The sequence below is a fragment of the Salvia hispanica genome, chromosome 3 (assembly GCF_029641045.1).
Source record: "Salvia hispanica isolate PSC_SH4W2 chromosome 3, Shi_PSC_v1, whole genome shotgun sequence".
In the NCBI taxonomy this organism is placed as follows: domain Eukaryota; kingdom Viridiplantae; phylum Streptophyta; class Magnoliopsida; order Lamiales; family Lamiaceae; genus Salvia; species Salvia hispanica.
In genome coordinates this window covers 22311944-22328567 of record NC_142694.1, presented here as the reverse complement: position 1 = coordinate 22328567, position 16624 = coordinate 22311944, and the positions used below count along the sequence as shown (strand labels likewise).

General features: G+C 42.9%; 1 non-coding gene and 2 pseudogenes across 1 annotated transcript; 2 read left to right on the top strand and 1 right to left on the bottom strand.

The window, feature by feature from the left end:
* Positions 1-1999: 1999 nt before the first annotated feature.
* Positions 2000-15250, top strand: LOC148930380 (uncharacterized; annotated as a pseudogene).
* LOC148930381 (small nucleolar RNA R71) lies at positions 4854-4960 on the bottom strand. Its single transcript, XR_016137479.1, has one exon. It is a non-coding gene; the product is annotated as a small nucleolar RNA R71 (small nucleolar RNA).
* Positions 15251-15868: 618 nt separating the features above from the next.
* On the top strand, positions 15869-16624 carry LOC148930379 (secreted RxLR effector protein 161 pseudogene; annotated as a pseudogene).

Below are 16624 nucleotides of genomic sequence, written 5' to 3'. Positions count from 1 at the left end.
GATCCTACTTGTTTCCTACCGATTGTTCTATTGAAAAAATACTTTTATTTTGATCTTTTCTTCCTCTACCGATCAATCGGTGTTCTTGAGTCCACATGCATTTAGAACGAGTGAAGGGGAAATTAATCGGTGAATTTGGATGCATGTGTGGGTGTGTGACCGTGTGTGTGTGTGTGTGCATGCCTCGGTAGGCATGTACGTGTGGTGTGTGTGGGTGTGTGTTGTGTGTGGGAAACACTCATGCGTGACACGGTTTGACGTTAAATCTAGAGTTGTTGTGTGAATAAAAACGATATGATAATCGTACTTTGATTTTGAATGGTGATATTGAAAATAATCACCATGATTTTGATCCATGATTGAGACTTATTTGAAATATATGAACTAAAGGTGATAGTTCGCGTTTTCGGTGTGATAACAAGAAGAAGTGCGTTTTTGAACTCGAAGGAAATCGAGGTGGACTTTATTCTAAACTCTCTCTTATGTTGCAAATTATGATATTGGAGCAATAAGGGTGGATTAAACTGTTATGCCATGCCTATGATTATTTTGGATATTGTGTGTGCCTGATGCTTAGATTGTGAGTACGCTCCATTAGGCTATAGGGCTATATAAACGAATTCGGGTCTGAGTAGGGCCGCAAACCCTATCAGGCTAGTGTACACTGGAGATCGGGAGCCGTCCTTGCTAGTCGGCCGGTCTCGTGGGCGAAAGTGTGGCCACACTTCGTCGTACCATATGAATTGTTGATTGATGAGAAAATGGGAGGTATTATTTGACTGGCCAGTCCATGAAATATTTTGTGATTCTCGATGCTATCTTTTCAATTAAATGCTAAACCTCGAGTTCACTATGGTAGGTGGCATAACTATAAAATGTTTTGGCATGAGTCCACTGAGTATGTTTAAAATACTCAGCCCTGCATGTGTTTTCCCTATGTGCAGGTTGAGCGGCGATGGGCGGTCGGTGGTGTTGAGATGATTGATTCGAATGAAATAGATGGTTGGGATTTTGAGTGTAGTCGTGTCCTCATACATGGCTTCGCTTTCTCTTGGAATGCTTCCGCTGAATATTTTGAAACTTATTACCTTTGGTTGTTTTAAACTAATTTCTTTGATTTGGAATATTGAGAAATATTGCGTTTTGATGGAGCTACAATAAACCTTTGACTTTTGAGCTTAGCCTATGTTAACTATTAAATCTTGTTTCTCGTATTTGAGCCGTTGAATTATTGCCTTGACCGTCATTAAACACTTGGTCAAATCTCTTTAAATGAAACCCTAGTCTATGTTCTTGTTGCACTTAAGTTCGCCTAGTTAACAGTCGTCGTATTTATTATACCCTAGAAATGTCGGGCTGTTACAGTTATGGTCCCAGACGTCAGAAGAACGTTCGATATCATGTATTCTCTCGGCAGACTATTGTGAAGGACGTCTCTGATCGTTTGGAAGATTCATATCCGATGCAAAGCAATTCGCCTTTCAATTCGTTATGGATCAAGGTACGCTTCCGCTTTATAGTTTATGCTCCTTCTCCGTTGTTCTTGGTTAATCATCATAGAGAGCTTTTAAGTAATTGTTCATTCAATTATTTCAACAGTCACTGCGTCGCCCTTCTGTTTTTCACTTGTTCATCCTTGCTCACCGTATCCACTTGAAAAAATCATCTTTCTGGTTTTTCACCTGCTCATCCTTGCAACCTTCTCCCTGTTGGAAAGAAATCACATAATTAAGGTGATTGATTCCAAATAATCTTAGTCCAAAAATAGAATAGAATCACGGTGATTAAGTTTTCCATATGTACATTGAGTCTTGCCTTTAAAAGGATGTATTCTGCACATATTTTCTATGAAGCAATACAATTACAGAATTCCCAAACCATTCTTTCATGGCATCAGAGCAGGATTTAGGGCTCAGAAAAATTTCATCCTAGCCCCATTCATACCAAAACTCGGCCAAGAGGCTGAAATCAATACAGAAACCCATTCCTAGAACACAAAATGTCAGACACAGAAACAGATGAGGAGAAACCAACGATCGAAACATCCAAACTAAGAACGACCAGAAATGTTACCGTGGCATTCAAATTGAACGGGAAAAACTACCCGTTATGGTCGCGACTGATGAAGGTCGCGATAGGGAGTAGGAGGGGATACTCCCATATCACCGATGAACCACCAGAACCGAACAGCAAAGGCTACCGCGATTGGGAGGAGGCCGATCTAGTGGTTTTCTCATGGATTGTCGATAATATTGAAACCGATATTATCGCCGATTTCGCCCATCACCAGACGTCCAAAGCACTGTGGGACAATCTAGCAATAACCTTCGAGAGCAAGGCAGATCCGTACCTCATATATGACCTGGAAGACAAGGTAATGTATATTAGACAAGGAAATTTGGATCTCGAAACCTATTACCGTCGAATCCACGGTTTGTGGGTGAATGTCGACAGAAGCCAGAAGTCACCGGTGACATGCTGTGACAAAGGAGTCAAGCAGTTCCGGCAATTCTCGAATGAAAAACGGCTGATCAAATTTCTCACTGGATTGAATGAGGAATACGACGGGATCCGGCGGGACATCCTCAAGCTGGAGCCATACCCCTCAGTCGAAGAGGCCTACGGATATGTGAAGAGGGAGGCGGCTCGACGGAAGATCATGCCACCGGCATCCTCTCCACACACCGAAGACACCTCTGGCGTAGGAAGCGCCGATGCATCATCGGGGGAGATAGGTGATACGCCCGGATTTTGCACTGTTTTAAGGCCATTTTTTGGTCCGTTTTTGTTATCAAAATCACTCTACATGTCCATTATTTGCATATTCTATACATTTTGGTATTTTGACGTATTTTGTGAGAAATGTGCATATTTGAGCCGAAAAGGGGAGTAAAAACGCATAGTCTGGAAATCTGGAGTCAGACGGCGACCAGCGACCGCCGCGAAGTTGTACGGCGACCGCCGGCGCCCGGCGGTCAGAGCTATGTGGCGGCCCGCCTCAGAAATTTACGCTAGGAGAAGAGTCTCACCCGGCGACCGCCGGAGGACATGTGGCGGTCCGCCACCGAAGGGTCAGAGTCTCTGGACTCCAACGCGGCGACCGCCGGCCAAGGTGCGGCGGCCCGCCGGAGAAAGGCGGCGAATCCGACCAGCCCTAGATTTGCTCCAAGATTTACCAAATTTTGAAGATCTTTTCCTTCTATGATGAGGAATAATCTTCCCCTATAAATAGGACCTCAAGCTTCATAAAAAAAGAGTTTTTTTTCACACAACAAGAACACATTCATAGAGATCAAAAGCTAGAGTACTTCAATTGTGCAAGGAGTTGAAGAAGGATTTCAAGAACATCAAGAACGACAAGGATTCAACCTACGGGTTTTATTTGCTTTAGTTTTATGTTCAGATTGTTTTCCCTTCAATCTATGTTTTTAGTTTATTCAGTCATGTGTAACTAAACTCATAGGATTCTAGGGATGTGTTAGTAGCAACTTTGGTTATACAATTCCGTTTTCTATTTAATATCCGTTTTGTTTTTACTTTGTTTCTTCCTTAAGTTAATCATGATGCTTCATAATTGAGTGACACAATTATGTATGATTCAATACAACTTGCTTCATAACTGTGACAGAGTTCTAGCGAGTTAGATCCACTTAGTAGACACTACAGTTAGCTTCCTTTAAAACGGCACTGTTAATTGAGAGTGAGGACTTTTCAAGGGTCTTAGGAGCTTTTTGGAGTTACGTGTTAGGATTGACAACCCTAATGTTAGTAATCAACGTTTGTATAGCATGAGCATAAGCTAGGTGACTCGTCCTTTCAAAGTATTAACTGTGCTAGGGTATTGTAGTTTGGAATTTGTATAACCATAAAGCGAAAGCACATCCCTGGAATTCTCCTTATCTCTATACTTTTCTCTCCGTGATTTGCTTGCTTTTAGTTGTTTACTGTTTTTAATATTTACTATTTTCAAAAAGTTTCCAATAATTCTTGTTTCTCCAGATAGTAATTGAGTTCTAGTAGAAGATAGACACTTTGTGTACCTCTTCCCCGTGTTCGATACCCGGTACTAACCTTTTGCTATACTATACCTACTTTGTATACTTGCAGGTATTTATAGTGCAAATAAAAAGTGCACCAAGTTTTTGGCGCCGTTGCCGGGGAGGACAATTCACTTTGGAGTGATATCTTCAAACGAATAATTTTACTACTTTGGATTTTTATTGCTTTCTGTTTTAATTTTTTTTTTAGTTTAATTTGTTTTTGTTTTCGAGTCTTGCAGGTTTTATATGCGAACGCGTTCTGGGAAGTACATCTTAGAGCCGCTTGATTTAGAGCTTGAAAGAACTCGTAGAATAATAAGAAGTGAAAAAGGATCAGGAAAAATGGGTGACCGAACAGATATTGAGAAGCTGCAGGAGATGGTGAAGTTGCTGATGGATGAGAGAGATGCGGAGAGAGCAGCCCGGGAAGCCATGGAAAAGAAGAACAGAGAAACATTACCCGTGATGAACATGTTCAATCATGGGAATATGATCACTTTTCCTAACGGCCCTCGTATTGATGCTAACAATTTTGAGTTACGCATGCCCCTTATCCAAAGGGTCGAGCAAACTCCTTTTGCAGGTAGGGCGACTGAAGATGCTAACCGTCATCTCTCCAAATTCGTGGAAATCGCAAACACTCTGAAATTAAATGGTGTCGACGACGATGCCATACGGGTAAGACTTTTTCCATTCTCATTGATTGATTCTGCTAAAGAGTGGTTTGAGTGTATGCCACCAGAAAAGGTCTTCACTTGGAAGGACATCGTAGCTGCCTTCCTCGACAAATACTACCCGCCAGGCACTATTTTGAAGCTCAAGAGTGAGATCTTTCAGTTCACACAAGGCCATGACGAGCCCCTCTATGAGGCATTTGCTCGTTTCAAAGCTCTTCTTCGAAAGTGCCCAAACCATGGTTTTTCCATAGACCATCAGGTAGGAATCCTCTATAATGGATTTAACGAGAAAATATGTGCTATGCTTGATTCAGGCGCAAATGGAGGATTTCTAAGAAAGACAAGAGAGGATGCCATGGCGGTGATCGAGGAGTTCGCCACCAACAGTCGGGGGTGGTCTAAGGAAAGACATGCCACGAGAAGAGTAGTAGCCATAGAAGAGGCCGAAGAAAGTTCTTTTGCTAAGGAGTTAGCAGAACTTAGAGTCAGGATTGATCAAATGGACATCTCGAGGAAGGAAGATCCAATTCCGGCAACTTCCATAGTGGCGGTCAATGCACCCGAAACTGCCATATCAACTGTGGAAGAAATAAACTACGTGCAAGGAGGCGGTCCCAGAAACTACAATAACAATTATCGCCCTAATCAGGGGGGCGGTAATTTCAATAATTATAATGGGAACCGTCTGCACCCAAATCTTTCTTATTCTAACAATAATTACTTGCAACCCCCTGCAGGATTTAATGTTAGCAAAGGAGGAGTGGTTGAGCCGATGAAGAAGGAAGATAAGTATGAACAAGGAATCACGAAGATCTTGGAAGTAATTACGCAAGATAGGAAGATTAATGCCACCAAGATCGGAGTGGTCGAAGCAAGGATAAACAACCTCGAGCAAGGAATGAACACAATCTCGGCAGCTGTAACCAATATTACCACTCAAATGGAGCAAATTCAGAAGAAGTTAGATGAGGATAGAGCAAAGGCAGCAGCAAGAGTGGATGATATTAACAAGAAGTGGGTGGCAAAGCAGAAATCTGGGGACTGCCCAGATGCCGGCGGACCGCCGCAGACCCCGCAGCGGCCCGCCACTGAGACGGCAGAGACACCAACCACGCAGGACTGCCCAGTCGCCGGCGGACCGCCGCACACCCCGCAGCGGCCCGCCACTGACAAGGCAGAATCGTCCACTAAGCAGGAGCTTGTGCGGCACAACGGGATTGTACTCCCTTTTCAGCCAAAGAGGAAGTTCAAGCTTGAAGAGCAGTTCAAGCATTTCCTTAACATGTTTTGCAAGGTCCATACTAACATTCCTCTTGTTGAATCGTTGCAGGAGATACCAAAGTATGCAAAGCTACTAAGGGAGGCGGTAATGAGGAAGAAAAAGCCGACTAAAGCCGACCTTAAGCTACCGCATCATTGCAGCGAGATCATCCAAAAGGAAAGGGCAGTGAAGCAAAGAGATCCGGGCCAGTTCATCATTAGGTGCCGAATTGGAGAAGGGAAAGTTGACAAAGCACTGTGCGACTTAGGATCGTCCATCAATCTCATGCCACTGAAGTACTACGAAAGGCTCAACATTGGGCCACTCAAATCTTCAGACGTAACACTCAGGTTGGCAGATAACTCGTCTATCAAGACTGTAGGTATGATTGAGGATGTCCTAGTTAAGGTTGATGATTTTATTTTTCCCGCCGACTTTATTGTGCTTGACATGAAAGTAGACAAGAACGTCCCTCTAATCTTAGGGTGAGATTTTCTTGCCACTTGCAAAGCTTTGATTGATGTAGGTCGTGGCGAGATTACAATCAGTGATAATCATAGTCAATCCACCTATAAGATCGAGCGCGAGATGCTAAAATTTGAGGAGGCAAAGCGGGCAAAAATGGAACAACAGTGTAGAGCAGTCATGGCTACCGACTTGACCAAGCCCAAAGATCCCTTTGAAGCGGAGGATCCTTCTACCTCCACTATCTACATTGTCAAAGAGGTAAGACACTCTTCTAAAAAGGGTGATGCTAATTCTTCTACATCTGCTCCACAGAAGAAGAAACAGAAGAGAAAGAAAACACCCAAAGAGGACCCCGAGATATACGTCATCAAAACCAAAGAGGGGAAGTACAAGTGGTGGAAGAAGCTAGGGACCAAGTTGCTCCCTATGCCAATTTTCAACACTCGAGTTATTGATCCGCCCAACTAGTGGGCCACTTCAAGTCGAGCTAACGACTTTAACAAAAGCGCTTATTGGGAGGCAACCCAATTTTCTTTTATTTTTTTATCTTCTCGTTTTTTTTATGTTCTGTTTTAAAAAATAAAAAAATAAAAATAAATAAATAAATAAATAAAATTTTTTTTGTGGCGGTCGCCGCACTTAAAGCACGGCGGTCGCCACACGTGTGTTAACATGTGCAGGAAGGATCGGGCTTAGGGCGGGCCAGAGTAACCGCTGCACGGGCCGCGGCGGCCCGCCAGGATTGCTGTTTACGAAGGCCCGTGTGGCGGCCCGCCACGAGAGACGCGGCGGTCGCCACACGCAGTCCAGAGACAGGAGTGAGCCATAAAAGGTATGTTTTTCATTCCTTTTCCCATTCCTTCTCAAATTCTTTCCTTGCACACCACCCCCACTTATATAAATCACCAAATTCACACACCCACACTATCATTCTCTCAATTCTCTCCAAGTTTAGAGCTCTTCTTCTACAAATTCTCTCCACAAAAAGGTATGAATCCTAACTCAATTTCTGAGTTTTGCTTTTCTTCTTCCATGGATTGTGCTTTATTTTGGGTGAATTGTTCGGTAGAATCTCTTAATTCATGATGGGGGATGACTATGTGTATGAATTTTTGAATTCTATGGTTTAAATTTTGCTTGATTGGTGATTATTAAGTTGTGAATGATGATTCTCTCTTGGTTTATAGTGTTTAAAAGTTGCAATCATGTTCATAGCATTGTGAGGCTATTATTACTTCCATGAATTGCAATATTTGTGATTTTGTAGAGATTGTTGGTTCTTATGGATATTTGGTTGATACGTCTCTGCATGGGGGATGAATTCACGTTGGGGGATGATTTTTTGTGTCCTAATTTTGTTGATTTTGCTTAACATGTTTTTATGCTAGAAATTAGGATGCTATTTTACCCAAGCTTGCATATAAGATCTCATCTCTTCATTTTTACTTGGTTGAATGCAAGTTTGGGGGAACTTTTGATCTCCCACTGGTTGATACTCTTCTAAGAGTGTAATTTCTTTTGTAGGATAATGGGATCAAAAGGGAAACCGGAGAATGCGAAGAACTATGGCATTAGCCTTGCCACGGAAGAGAAAAAGGCTATGTGGAAGAAAGTGTCGGCCCGAGAGACGGCACCTTCTAGATATCCCCACGATTTCCCTCTCCAAACTTTGGGGATCATGGAGGATTTTTGGAAGTTGTGCGACGTGGGTGATGGGAATGGCCTCGTCTACATGTTCCAAAGGAAGTGGCCATCGTTTCGAAAGTATACTCTCGAGTTCCTCAGCTCGCTAAAGGTCACTAAGGATCGCCGCCAAAATTTTCCACTTAGCATCGATTTCCGCCTAGGGAACCGTTGGCACTCGCTCACCATGGAAGAGCTTAGTGGGATCTTCCATTGCTTCGACCCCAACCCCGAAGAGGACAATGAATATGAATTTTCAGAGGTTTGGGGGGCGATGACAAATGAGCAAGAGCATGCAGCGGGCTATGCCAAGTCTTCATCAATTCGCAACCCCGTCTTGAGGTACCTCCATCGTGCTATGACTCAGCTTATGTTTGCTCTTATCGATGGGGGAAGTGTCTCCCAAACGGAGCTCAACGTGATGTGGTGCCTACTCAACAAGAAGGGAATCGATTATGGGACCCTCTTTACTTACTATGTGGATAGGATCACGAAGAAAGACGGGGGCGTCATTTGTTGTGGGGGATTGATTACGGCAATTGGCGAACATTTGGGGGTATCTTTTGCCAGTATGACGGAGGATGGTGGAGAAAAGTTCATCACCTATGAGGTGCTATTTTCGGTGGGGCTTTTGAAGACCGATGGTTGGGGTCAAGGGTATTTTATGCAAGTAGCAGGGGATCACTTTCCCGTTCCACTCCCGCAATTGACCAAGGTCGATGTTTGGGCAAACCAAGCAAATTGGAAGCTCGACACACCCGCCCACCGGAGAGCTATCGAGGCTAACCCCGTCAATGGGGAATTTAGAAAGAGGAACATTTCCTCTCGCATTCCTCAATTTGAGCCCGATGAGGATTCCGCGTTTGATGCCATTGATAACTATGAAGAGGGCGCGGAGCATTCACAAGCTCAAGGGAATGAAGCACCGCCACCACCGCAATCCCAACCACGACGAGAAGAGGAAGAAGAAGAAGAGGAAGTGGAAGGACATCGCCGCCGGACAAGAGCGAACTGCCGCCGCGGGAGGCCAAATCCGGAAGAGGAGATTCAAGTCAACACCTCCGCCCAATTAGGAGAAATTTTCTCCTACATGCAAAACATGTCCAACACTTGGGACAATCGATGGGCGGAGCAACAAGCGGAGAATGCCTACAACCGCCAAGGGTGGACGGCTCAAGGCGATTGGCGCACGGCGGAACAAGAATTTTGGGAGCAACAACGTTTGGAAGACGCTCATCGGCGTCAACAATATGAAGAGCTCCGAAGGATGGCCGCCGAAGCTAGAGAGGAACGAGAGACAATGAGGAGTGATATCACGTACCTCGTTGGAGCTTTCGAGGATCTTAGCGCCCGTTTCCCTCCACCTCCTCAAGATTGAAGAAGTCAAGCTCGATGACTTTAAATGAGCATTTGTACCATGTTTTTGGATGTTTTTGAGACGTTTTATTTCCTTGATTTAACAATTTTTGCTTTAATTTTAAGTATTTTTTGGTTTTGGTTTAATTTTGTGCTTTGCAAAAATTTTCGCAGGTTCTGACCTCTCCGTGGCGACCGCCGCAAGCTCTGCGGCGGTCCGCCACCTGAACGCTGGAAAGCTTCTTTGACATGCGGCGACCGCCGAACAGCTGCGGCGGACCGCCACCTGGGCACATTTTTCCAGCGCGATTTTTCGAAATTCTTCGAAATTTCGCCCCGCTCAACCTCTACGCGAAAATTTTTCAGGGTACGTTTTTGTTTTCAGTAGTATACTCACGCCCCTACCGACTCTACAAACTTATTTTACACTTTGTTGTAAATAAGTTTGGGGGGATGAAGTGGTGGACCGTGAGTTTAGGGTTTTCTTTTTGTTTTTTGTTTGTTTTTGCTTTAATTTTCCAAAAACCCGTAGGAGAGTTTTGTGTTCTAAAAATGTTTTCTTGAATCCATGTCATGAACATAACATGAAGAACTTAGAAACACGCATGCTTAGGGACACATTAGACCGAGTTGCCAATGATATTATATTCCATCTATGTTTAAGTGTGGCTTAACGTTTTGATATGATGGTTGGGTGAAAAGGTGCATAATTAGTGAATTGCTTGTTCGCCTTGAATCGTGCTTCTACCTTGTGAGATTTGAGCCTTAAATTCTTTCTTGTGTGATTTATCTGTATGCATGTATATGTTTCTAGAACTTGCTCTTAGTCTGCCTAAGTTTACATAGTGTTTAAGCTGATTTAGGAGGATGTTAGGCCGTCTTTTCTTAGCTACTTTTATATCCAAAATTTTCGACCCTCTCAAATTTTTCCTTTGGAGCCAATTTTGAGCCTTTAAGCCTTTTCTTTGGAAGCCAAAATAAATGGGGGGACAATTCCTTGGGTTAGTATAGTTTTTGTTATCTTCTTTTGTAAAGGAATTGGAGAGATAAGGAGGAAAGTATAAAAAGTAGTGTGCTTAATATTAAGAAAGTACAAGTTGCGAAATTGAGAAAAATTCCAAATATATGCTTGATCTTAGAAAAAAAGAGAAAGGATGTGTAAGAAAGAAAAAAAGAAAGAGAAAGACAAAGAAAAAAAAAAGAAAAGAAAAAAGAAAAATATGTGTGAAAGGTTGTGAAAAAAAAAAACGAAGGATTGAAAGTATGTTGAAGGAGAAAAATAAAGTGTTAGAAGTGCCTTAAGTTTTAGAAAAGTGGAGTCATCCTAACTCTACTTGGGATATTGTTATATTTGAGTCACTTTTTAGCCAAATATTCCTCACCTACCAAAGAGCCTACGTTACAACCGAAAAGAAAGACCTTTCGGACTTTTGATGCTTAATCACATTGAGTAGAGGAGGGATTAGACTTTGAGCAAGCCTATGGTAAACTTTGCATGATGCATGATCTGAGTGATTTACACTTTACCTTTATACACTTTGGGAGTGAGAGAAAGAACACTTCCCATCTTTGGAAGTTTGCCACATGTGAGTGCTTGAATTCAAGGTATTCCACGAGTTAGTAATGAAAGTGCACTATTAAGCCTTGCTTGATTTGATTGTGTTAATCCATGCTTAATCTATTCTTTCATCTTTTGAGGCAATTATGACGTCTAGTCTTTGTGCATTCCGTGCGTCTATTCTTGTGTCTTTAGTGTTTTGTTCGAGGACAAACAAAAATGTAAGTTTGGGGGAGTTGATACGCCCGGATTTTGCACTGTTTTAAGGCCATTTTTTGGTCCGTTTTTGTTATCAAAATCACTCTACATGTCCATTATTTGCATATTCTATACATTTTGGTATTTTGACGTGTTTTGTGAGAAATGTGCATATTTGAGCCGAAAAGGGGAGTAAAAACGCATAGTCTGGAAATCTGGAGTCAGACGGCGACCAGCGACCGCCGCGAAGTTGTACGGCGACCGCCGGCGCCCGGCGGTCAGAGCTATGTGGCGGCCCGCCTTGGAAATTTACGCTAGGAGAAGAGTCTCGCCCGGCGACCGCCGGAGGACATGTGGCGGTCCGCCACCGAAGGGTCAGAGTCTCTGGACTCCAACGCGGCGACCGCCGGCCAAGGTGCGGCGGCCTGCCGGAGAAAGGCGGCGAATCCGACCAGCCCTAGATTTGCTCCAAGATTTACCAAATTTTGAAGATCTTTTCCTTCTATGATGAGGAATAATCTTCCCCTATAAATAGGACCTCAAGCTTCATAAAAAAAGAGTTTTTTTTCACACAACAAGAACACATTCATAGAGATCAAAAGCTAGAGTACTTCAATTGTGCAAGGAGTTGAAGAAGGATTTCAAGAACATCAAGAACGACAAGGATTCAACCTACGGGTTTTATTTGCTTTAGTTTTATGTTCAGATTGTTTTCCCTTCAATCTATTGTTTTAGTTTATTCAGTCATGTGTAACTAAACTCATAGGATTCTAGGGATGTGTTAGTAGCAACTTTGGTTATACAATTTCGTTTTTTCTATTTAATATCCGTTTTGTTTTTACTTTGTTTCTTCCCTAAGTTAATCATGATGCTTCATAATTGAGTGACACAATTATGTATGATTCAATACAACTTGCTTCATAACTGTGACAGAGTTCTAGCGAGTTAGATCCACTTAGTAGACACTACAATTAGCTTCCTTTAAAACGGCACTGTTAATTGAGAGTGAGGACTTTTCAAGGGTCTTAGGAGCTTTTTGGAGTTACGTGTTAGGATTGACAACCCTAATGTTAGTAATCAACGTTTGTATAGCATGAGCATAAGCTAGATGACTCGTCCTTTCAAAGTATTAACTGTGCTAGGGTATTGTAGTTTGGAATTTGTATAACCATAAAGCGAAAGCACATCCCTGGAATTCTCCTTATCTCTATACTTTTCTCTCCGTGATTTGCTTGCTTTTAGTTGTTTACTGTTTTTAATATTTACTATTTTCAAAATGTTTCCAATAATTCTTGTTTTTCCAGATAGTAATTGAGTTCTAGTAGAAGATAGACACTTTGTGTACCTCTTCCCCGTGTTCGATACCCGGTACTAACCTTTTGCTATACTATACCTACTCTGTATACTTGTAGGTATTTATAGTGCAAATAAAAAGTGCACCAATAGGTCACGGCTTTGGAGCACAGAGAGATCGACCGAATAACCGGAATGAACCGCATCGACCGCCACCAGCCGGAGCCACACACCAAACCGGAGGGAAGCCGGCGGACAAGAGCAAATTGTGGTGTTCCCACTGTGGGAAAAACAAACACACGAGAGAAACGTGCTTCCTACGGGTGGGATACCCAGAGTGGTGGGACGAGAGACAGAGAGCACGAGCTCAGGCGAAATTCGCCACCGTCGGCGTCACTGAAACAGGACAACGACAAAACGCCCAAATTCAGAACAGAGAAGGGGCAATCGGGGGTGGAAATCAGTAGAACAATGGCTCCTATCCAGAACCGACCGCTGGTGGCGGCGGCGGCGGCGGAGGCGGTGGAATCCGGGTCAGAAATTTCGTAGAACGGGCCGGAGCGGTGGAGTCGCCGAAATGGGGAGGCAGCGCGATCAATGGAGGTAAAGGGTTTGATAAAATATCAAACCCTATTAAATCTCTTTTATTACAGACAACCCCCCATAATTCTTTTAATTCTCGAAATCGACCTCACTCCTACAAAAATGAACCCCCAGATTTATTGTATTATGATAAGTCACCCCAAAATCTCCATAATTCTGCAATTACCCCAAAAATTGATCACATTGATGTCCAAAATCGTTTTTCACCTCTTATGAATTTTTCCGCTGCATTCAATGTACAAAATAATGATAAAATTGATAGAAAAGGTTGGATTTTTGATTGTGGAGCCACCGATACTATGACTTCTGAAAGGGCTGATTTTAGTAACTTTGGTGGAATCACTAAAACTTACATTAGGACTGCAAATGGGGAACTTATTACTGTGGCAGGGGCTGGAACCATAGAAATTTCTCCAAATCTTCGATTGTCAAATTGTTTGTTTGTTCCGAGCTTATCTCAGAGATTGATGTCAGTGAGTCATGTAACAAGGGAGCTAAATTGTACACTCCTAATGTATCCAAGTTTTTGTATATTACAGGATATTCGGACGAGGAAGATCGTTGGGCGTGGCACTGAGGACCAAGGACTCTACTACGTGGACGGGGTAGCTCAACATGGCAGTGCGATGCTAGCTCGCGAGTCCACGAAAGAAGAGGCTTGGCTGTGGCACAGAAGACTAGGACATCCTCCCCGGGTTATTTTAAGCTTTTGTTTCCTGATTTTACAATTCCAAAGAATTTTTCTTGTGAGACATGTGTTTTGGCCAAGAGCCATAGACAATCTTTCAAACCTTCAGATACTCGTATGAAATTTATGTTTGATTTAGTGCATGCTGATGTTTGGGGTCCTGGACCTGTTATTGGGGGGAATGGTTTTAGATATTTCGTTACCTTTATTGATGATTGCACTAGAATGACTTGGATCTATTTTTTGAAACACAAATCCGAGGTAGCCGAAAAATTTGTCCTTTTCTTCCATATGATCCAAACTCAATTCCAAACATCCATAAAAATCCTTCGATCAGATAATGGAAAAGAATTTGTTAATAACACCATGTCTGAATTTTTTAGAGAAAAAGGTCTTGTTCATCAAACTTCTTGTGCGTATACACCTGAACAAAATGGGGTAGCCGGGAGAAAAAACAGAACCATTCTAGAAGTGATCCGTGCTCTTATGATCGAATCCAAAGTCCCCACCTACCTTTGGCCCGAAGCTATTGCCACCTCTGTTTACCTCATAAACCGATTACCCACAAAAATCCTAAACAAGAAAATCCCTCTCGATATCCTCTCCAAACAAGCCAAACTACCTGAATCTCTTAGCATGACACCGAAAGTTTTTGGGTGCACAGTTTATGTCCACATTCCTAAACTCGAGAGAACCAAATTGTCCCCTTGTGCAGCCAAATGTGTTTTCGTGGGATATGGGATAAACCAAAAGGGCTATAGATGCTTTGATCCTAATAGTAAGAAAATTGTCACCACCATAAATTGCAATTTCTTAGAAACAGAATTCTTTTACCACCTTAGCAGTCAGGGGGAGCAAAATCCTACAAATAATTATGGGGACTGTCTAAGTTGGTTTGTGCCACCTCCAAGCCCTTTGATTGAAGACCCTCCAGAGACGGTTCTCACTGTCGCCGAGCAGGCCTCTCCACCAGAGTCACCTCAACCATCGCCTCCCGATCCTCCTCGACTAATATCTGAGGTATGCCCCAACACTATGGATGAAACTGTAGTTACTACTAACAGTACAGAGATTGAGGACAACACTGTCGATGGTGATACTGGGAGATATGCTCTTCCATATAGAAGTACTCGGGGTGTTCCACCGAAGAGATATTCTCCCGAGAAGATTGGTGCAAAGAGCAGATATGGGGTAGCCAACTTTGTGCAGAGAAATTTGAGTAAAATGGCGCGTGCTTTTGAAGCAGCACTATATGAGGAAGAGGAAATTCCACAGACAGCTGAGGAAGCAATGAGACATAAGCATTGGAGGGAGGCTATGTTCACAGAAATGAAGGCATTGATGAAAAATAATACATGGGTGAAAGGAAAATTACCTAAGGGAGTGAAGCCCGTTGGATACAGATGGGTGTTCACAATCAAATGAAGGCCGGATGGGTCGATTGATAGATATAAGGCACGGCTTGTGGCAAAGGGGTATACTCAAACGTATGGAGTCGACTATTCTGAGACCTTCTCTCCGGTGGCGAAAATCAACACAGTAAGAGTACTATTCCCAATTGCAGCTAATAAAGATTGGCCGCTTCACCAATTTGATGTGACAAATGCCTTTCTACACGGGGAGCTACCAAAGCCAGTATTCATGGTACCTCCTCCTGGGTTCACTGAAGAATTTGATTCTGGGGAAGTATGCCAACTCAAGAAGACATTGTATGGACTCAAACAGTCACCGAGAGCTTGGTTTGGTAGATTCACCGAAGTAATGAAGAAGTACGACTACAAACAGAGTAACTCGGATCACACACTGTTTCTTAAGAAGAAGAATGGAAAGATCACCTGTCTTATAATCTATGTCGACGATATGATCATCACCGGGGACGATGAAGAGGAAATTGGAGAGTTGAGGAAGAACTTGTTCAAAGAATTTGAAATGAAGGATCTCGGTCTCCTCAAATATTTCTTGGGAATTGAAGTCCTAAGGTCAGATCATGGAATCTTCATCAACTAGAGAAAGTATATTCTGGACCTTCTAGCTGAAGTTGAGATGATAGACTGCAAGCCTGCAGACACTCCGATGATACAGAACCACGGACTACAAATACAAGAAGGAGCAAAACTTACTGACAGGGGGAGATATCAGAGGTTAGTAGGGAAGCTCATCTACCTATCTCACACGAGACCAGACGTCGCATATGCTGTGGGAGTGGTAAGTCAGTTTATGCACTCACCGCAAGAAGATCATTGGGAAGCTGTACTGAGGATTGTTCGATACTTGAAGGGAACTGCTACACATGGAGTATTGTTCAAGAAACATGGACACTTGGAAATTAACGGGTTCACTGATGCCGATTGGGCAGGAAATCCGAATGACAGAAAATCCACTGCCGGATACTTCACATTTGTCGGAGGAAACCTTGTTACTTGGAGGAGCAAGAAGCAGAAGGTAGTGGCACTCTCAAGTGCTGAAGCAGAGTTTCGGGGAATCAAGAGTGGTCTCACCGAAATACTTTGGCTAAAAAGGCTCATGGGAGAGCTTGATCTTTACAGTTCAAAACCGTGTAGGTTGTTTTGTGATAATAAAGCTGCTATCAGTATTTCGGAGAACTCGGTCCAACACGACAGAACCAAACATGTGGAGGTAGACAGACATTTCATCAAGGAGAAGATTGAAGCCAAGATTGTTGAGTTGCCGTTTGTGAAGTCAGAAGATCAACTCGCAGATATCCTGGCTAAAGCAGTAAACTCAAAATCATTCAGAGAAGTATTGGGCAAGTTAAGCATTGGGAATCCCATTACTTAA